This window comes from Tubulanus polymorphus, chromosome 9, assembly GCF_964204645.1.
Source record: "Tubulanus polymorphus chromosome 9, tnTubPoly1.2, whole genome shotgun sequence".
Taxonomy (NCBI): Eukaryota; Metazoa; Nemertea; class Palaeonemertea; order Tubulaniformes; family Tubulanidae; genus Tubulanus; species Tubulanus polymorphus.
This window is the reverse complement of record NC_134033.1, coordinates 15505615-15513158: the sequence shown is the minus strand read 5'-3', so window position 1 is coordinate 15513158 and position 7544 is coordinate 15505615. Positions and strand designations below refer to the sequence as shown.

Below are 7544 nucleotides of genomic sequence, written 5' to 3'. Positions count from 1 at the left end.
GAATTCATTTAGAATTAATCATAATAATTCCATGGCTATCAAGTTACCTTTTATGATTGCTGGGTTCGTTATCGGCAATTGTCTTATTAGTTCATTGGTTGGTAATTTCCATTCTAGTTGGCCTCATATGTGTGCTGTTCCAGTTGGTCGATTTTGGACGAGTAGTTGATCTCAAGCTGCGTTTTTTTCTGATAGTTGAAATTCAGCTGCAATTATTAAAAGAAGATATCCTGTAATGACTTAATATTTCATTTAGAATTAATCGAAATAATTCCATTTATGTCTAATTACTTTTTATGATTGCTTGGTTTGTTATCGACATGGATCATCGAAGTTGTTGGTTAATGAGTTCGATTCTAGTTGGCCTCATTTGTGCGTTCCAGTCGGTAGATTTTGGACGGGAAGTTTATCTGAAGCTGGGTTTTTTCTTATAGTTGAAATTTAGCTGCAATGATTAAAAGAAGATATCCTATTATTGCGCAATATTTCATTTAGAATTAATCATTATAATTTCCATGTAAATCAACTTACCTTTAACGATTACTGGGTTCAGTATCGGCTACGACCTTGTTCCTCATTGGTCAATGAGTTTAATTCAATGCTATGGTACTTTTGAGGGCTGCAGTCAGATCATCTTTTTCTGTCTCGGTGGTGGCTGAATCTGCAGCATCTCTTCTTTGTCGTTTTCGGTGTATTCGAACATTGTTTTAGCCCCCAATAATTCATTGTAGTAGCAGCATTAGTTCCTCACTGTTTGAGACTAATGACTGTAGAATAAGACAACGAATATATATCAGATCAGCAATGTGAACCGAGGCATAGATTTTGATAATTAAATGCCTCCTATAAGAATGCTTTCTTATAGATTTGATTTAGCTGAAATGAATCAAAGAACATATCCTGTATTTACACAATATTTCATATAACATTAATCATAATAATTTCCATGTAAATCAACTTACCTTTCAAGATCGCTGAGTTTAGGTGGTTTTAATCAGTAGATTCTAGATGACTAGTTGATCTCAGGCTGAGCTTTTTCTTATAGATGTGATTTAGCTAAAATGAATAAAAGAACATATCCTGTATTCACCCAATATTTCATATAATCATAATAATTTCCATGTAAATCAACTTACCTTTTATGATTGCTGGGTTCAGTATCGGCTATGATCTTGTTTGTCGTTGGTCGATGAGTTTAATTCAATGCTATGGTGTCTTTGGGGCTGTCATCAGATCATCTTTTTCTGTCGCAGTGGCGGCTGAATCAGCAGCATCTTTTCTGTCGTCTTTTGGCGTATTCGCTGCAATGATTAAAAGAAGATATCCTGTAATGACAAAATATTTCATTTAGAATTAATCATAATAATTTCCATAAAAATCAACTTACCTTTCAAGATTGCTGGGTTCAGTATCAGCTACGACCTTGTTCGTCATTGGTCAGTGAGTTTAATTCAATGCTATGGTGTCTCTGAGGGCTGTCGTCAGATCATCTTTCTCCGTCTCGGTGGTGGCTGAATCTGCAGCATCTCTTCTTCTTTGTCGTTCTCGGTGGATTCAAACATTAGTTTTAGCCCCCAATAATTCATTGTAGTAGCAGCATTAGTTCCTCACTGTTTAAGACTAATGACTGTAGAATAAGACGCCGAATATATATCATATCAGCAATGTGGACCGAGGCATAGATTTTGATAATTAAATGCCTCCTATAAGAATGCTTTCTTATAGATTTGATTTAGCTGAAATGAATCAAAGAACATATCCTGTATTTACACAATATTTCATATAACATTAATCATAATAATTTCCATGTAAATCAACTTGCCTTTCAAGATTGCGGAGTATAGGCGGTTATAATCAGTAGAATCTAGATGACTAGTTGGTTCTCAGGCTGAGCTTTTTCTTATAGATGTGATTTAACTAAAATGAATCAAAGAACATATCCTGTATTCACCCAATATTTCATATAACATTAATCATAATAATTTCCATAAAAATCATCTTACCTTCAACGATTGCTGGGTTCAGTATCGGCTACGACCTTGTTTGTCGTTGGTCGGTGAGTTTAATTCAGTGCTATGGTGTCTTTGAGGGCTGTCATCAGATCATCTTTTTCTGTCTCAGTGGCGGCTGAATCTGCAGCATCTCTTCTGTGGTCTTTTGGCGTATTCGCTGCAAAGATTAAAAGAAGATATCCTGTAATGACAAAATATTTTATCTAGAATTAATCGTAATAATTCCACGTAGGCCTATATCAAGTTACCTTTTATGATTGCTGGGTTCATTATTGGCGATTATCTTATTAGTTGGTTGGTTTATGTGTACATTGCAGGTGGGCTCATCCGTGTGCTTTTCCAGTTTGTCGATTTTGGACGTGTAGTTGTTCTCAAGCTCGGTTTTTTCTTATAGTTGAAATTAAGCTGCAATGATTAAAAGAAGATATCCTGTTATCTTGTAATATTTCATTTAGAATTAATCATAATAATTTCCATAAAAATCAACTTACCTTTCAAGATTGTTGGGTTCAGTATCAGTGACGATCTTCTGGTTTGATTCTTCAGCGGGCTGTTTTTATCAATTTTTGATTGGTAGATTTCGTTTGATTTGAATTGGTGTCCCTTACAAATTTGCCACACCCCGGGAACGAAACAGACGGTTTTTTTTCAAAATCGAAAATCGAAGTACATATATAGTTGTGTGATCGGCGGTCGAGTTTACATAATTTTTCTTTTCAAAATCGAAGTACGTAATCGGGAAATTCGGTTCTGGTTCATTCAAAGATCTTCCAACCAGTCTGAACGGGCAAGCGACTGATTGGGGTCAATTAAGTTGACTGCCTATTTTAATACATCAAGATTTTGGATATCTATATTACAAGGTTAATTTTTTTTTCTGCCTATTTTAATACATCTAGATTTTGGATATCTATATTACAAGGTTTATTTTTTTCTGCCTATTTTATTACATCGAGATTTTGGATATCTATATTACAAGGTTAACTGTTTTTTCTGCCTATTTTAATACATCTAGATTTTGGATATCTATATTACAAGGTTTATTTTTTCTGCCTATTTCATTACATCGAGATTTTGGATATCTATATTACAAGGTTAGCTTTTTTCTGCCTATTTTAATACATCTAGATTTTGGATATCTATATTACAAGGTTTATTTTTTCTGCCTATTTCATTACATCGAGATTTTGGATATCTATATTACGAGGTTAGCTTTTTTTCTGCCTATTTTAATACATCTAGATTTTGGATATCTATATTACAAGGTTTATTTTTTCTGCCTATTTCATTACATCGAGATTTTGGATATCTATGTTACAAGGTTAACTTTTTTTTCTGCCTATTTTAATACATCTAGATTTTGGATATCTATATTACAAGGTTTATTTTTTTCTGCCTATTTTATTACATCGAGATTTTGGATATCTATATTACAAGGTTAACTGTTTTTTCTGCCTATTTTAATACATCTAGATTTTGGATATCTATATTACAAGGTTTATTTTTTCTGCCTATTTCATTACATCGAGATTTTGGATATCTATATTACAAGGTTAGCTTTTTTTCTGCCTATCTTAATACATCTAGATTTTGGATATCTATATTACAAGGTTTATTCTTTTTCTTGCCTATTTTATTACATCGAGATTTTGGATATCTATATTACAAGGATAATTTTTTTTCTGTCTATTTTATTACATCGAGATTTTGGATATCTATATTACAAGGTTAATTTTTCTCCTGCCTATTTTAATACATCTAGATTTTGGATATCTATATTACAAGGTTTATTCTTTTTCTTGCCTATTTTATTACATCGAGATTTTGGATATCTATGTTACAAGGATAATTTATTTTCTGTCTATTTTATTACATCGAGATTTTGGATATCTATATTACAAGGTTAATTTTTTTTCTGCCTATTTTAATACATCTAGATTTTGGATATCTATATTACAAGGTTTATTTTTCCTGCCCATCTTATTACATCGAGATTGTGGATATCTATATTACAAGCTTGAAGATCATTTTGTCCATTTTATAACTAGTTGATTAGTAGTTTAGCTAAAAAGAGAGAAGAATCTTGTGAGCAGAAAATCCTTTCGAATATCACTGATCATTATGAACGTGTCAATTCACATACAAGATCAGCAATGTGCACCGGTATATAGATTTTGATAATAGTCAATTATCAAATGATATTTATATGAAATTCAACTCATATTGTTATTCATCTATATTCTAGATATCTAAGCAATGGTTGATTATTATAGTTTAACAGCAATTCGATTAAAGTATCTATAGTCATCTTGAGGAATACCAGAGTTACAACAAATTTAGCAATGCATAATCAATCTAATCAAATCGTTTTTGAACTGTTTTCTTTTCTATCTTCTTGAAATTGAGTGACTGATTGGGGTTAACTTTTTTCTGCCTAATTTAATACATCGAGATTTTGGAAATAACTATATTTTACAATATTTGGTCTTGTTTTCATGTAACTAGTCCGAAAGTTTACAAGGTTGAATAATTTTATCTAGATTTTTTTTCTGCCTAATTTAATACATTGAGATTTTGGAAATAACTATATTTTACAATATTTGGTCTTTTTTTCATGTAACTAGTCCGAAAGTTTACAAGGTTGAATAATTTTATCTATTTTTTTCTGCCTAATTTAAAACATCGAGATTTTAGAAATAACTATATTCTACAATATTTGGTCTTTTTTTCATGTAACTAGTCCGAAAGTTTACAAGGTTGAATAATTTTATCTATTTTTTTCTGCCTAATTTAAAACATCAAGATTTTGGAAATAACTATATTTTACAATATTTGGTCTTTTTTTCATGTAACTAGTCCGAAAGTTTACAAGGTGGGAGAATTTTGTCTAACTTTAATTTTTTTGTCGTTTTCACCGTTTAAATTTGTCTAATTTTTTAAATTTTATTGTAGTTTTTCTCGAGTATGTCTGAAATCGAAGTACATAATTGGGAAATTCGATTCCGGTTCATTCAAACTATCTTCCAATCAGTCTGAAACGGCAAGCTGAAGAAAAGAGCAGAACCTTTTGAGCAGAAAATCCTTTCGAATATCACTGATCATAATTATCATGTCAATTCATATGTAAGATCAGCAATGTGGATCGTTATGTAGATTTTGATAAGAGTCTTAAATGATATTTATGAAATCCAACTCATATAGTAATTCATCTATATTCTAAATATCTAAGCAATGGTTGATTATTACAGTTTAACAACAATTCAACTAAAGCATCTATAGTCATCTTCAGGAATACCTGAGTTACAACAAATTTAGCAATGCATAATAAATCTTATCAAATCGTTTTTGTACTGTTTTTCTCTTCTATTTTTCGTTAATTCTTGATGTGTCTCTTTCTCGAGTGCTAAACAACCCAGTATGCCAGTAGGCTTTTATTGAAACCCAGGCCCATCATACAGTGTAAACCTGCTGGTAATATTGCTCTATATACATTTCGATTGTTGGCTAAACCATATTTGTATTATCAAATTAACTTCATCGTCAATTAATAAACTGTAAGAGATAATTTCTACCCATAGATGGTGACATCTGTATCCAGTGAATGGTATTCTAATCCATTTCAGTAGAGTAAATTCTAAAAATTGCTCCTAATATATACAATGATCTTGTAGTCATGATACTAAAACTAACTGAATAGTGTGCTGCCAGTGTTGAGCACACTGATCCTGGTCAACATGGTTCTACAGATTTAAGAAACCTTGAATCATTCCCACACCTTGACAAATACAGAATTCTGCAAAGCCTTAAAGATTCAATAAATCCCTCGCACAAGAGACAGAGTTAAAACACACCCTGCTTTCTTTAGAAATCAACCAATATTGAATTATACAGTCGTCATATCAACCCCTATGATTTCCTAGCTATGATTAAAATTTTCTCTGGCAATATCTTACACGGGGCCAAATTTGGATTGATCACTATTTCAAACTGCTAATTTTGCATCAGAGCATTTGATATCTAGTTTGACGAACCCAGAATTCCCCAAAACCTAACTGATTCAACAGATCCCTCACACATGTGGCCCAGTTAGACGCAGACAACATTGCACGATACAGTCGATATAGTCGTCTCATCCACTGCTCTATCTTTTGAATAATTTTCACTTATATTCATTATATTTAATTAATTTCAATTAATCTTCTAGATATTAAAGTGATCCATTAATTAGTAATCACACTAGCTACTTGTCAGTTGAACATGGAGCCTGAAAATCTACACGAGTAGAATTTCAGTTGTGGTGAATTCATCACAGTTTGAATTCATCAGAACTTAAGATAAAAGCACATTAGTGGTAAATTAGAAATTTCCTTAGTCAAATTGCTATATAATCTTTATTTCCCTTTTGTAGTACACTGTGTATAAGGACCGAAAGACCTTGTTATGACCGGACCTCCCTGGTGCGGTGCAAGACATGATGCTGGAATATAGTTTGAAGGAGAAGGGTTAGTAAAAGAGAGCTTTTAGCAAGAGGAATAAGACCTAAGTTTAGGATATCCTGTCAGAATAAGGCTCTCAATCTGACATACACAGTGAAATTGAAATATTCCCCCTTCCAAATCCAGGAATGTATTTGTGCACAGATTTGTTTTATCTCCCTTCGATCGGAAGTAAATCTGCGTGAAATGATTTTGGCAATATGTATCAGAACTAATACAGCTGTATGAAGACACAATAGGTTCACTAGATACAGATAAATAAATATGCTCAGAAACACGTGTATCAGCTACATTTTAAATGTCCATAGACCTGAATTAAAAATAATTTAACATAACATATTGAATTCACCTTAATCATAGATATCTTAGTAATACGTTAATAAGTAATTCATTATTGCTATATTCTAATTGTCAGTTAAACAATATCTATTATGCGTCACTTGACACACAGTATGGCTTTTAGTTATCATTTGAATCAGTTAGGTTTGGTAAATTTTGGCAATATTGAATAGCATGACCAGTCGCCGTAAGCCCGGCAGTTGGAGATGTAAATACTGATCAGTCGATGAGACTGATTCAGATGTGCTCATACATATATCAGTTATATTTAAACTTTCAGTTTTACAACATTTATATTATGGACCTGTGTTACATACCGTACAGATTTTTTTGATCATAGAAATATTGAATTCATCTTAATTGTGGATCTAAGCCATTGGTTAATGAGCAATTTTTCCTAGCTATATATGATAATAGTCAGTGAAACAATAATCATAGCGCAAAACAAGGCACAGAGTATGGCTGTCGGGAATGATTTGAACCAATTGAAGCTTCGTTTTATTCTAGATTTGTCAAAGTGCCGAGACCTAATCACAGTTTCTAAAAGACCCACAGTCCATAGTTTTCCCCATATATATTACACCAGATCTTGATAGAGCCCTAGACACTATTTTATACATCTTTCCCCCAGAAATTCATTAATGCAATGGGTAAAGCAGCATATAACATATACTGCAAAGTGCCTGAATGTTTATAA

At 32.2% G+C, this 7544-nt stretch overlaps 1 long non-coding RNA gene across 1 annotated transcript; it reads right to left on the bottom strand.

Moving 5' to 3' along the window:
- Window positions 1-382: 382 nt before the first annotated feature.
- On the bottom strand, window positions 383-1297 carry LOC141910677 (uncharacterized). Its single transcript, XR_012619909.1, has 4 exons — window positions 1137-1297; window positions 963-1056; window positions 532-767; window positions 383-445 (listed from the first exon to the last, which is right to left on the bottom strand). It is a non-coding gene; the product is annotated as an uncharacterized LOC141910677 (long non-coding RNA).
- Window positions 1298-7544: the final 6247 nt, after the last annotated feature.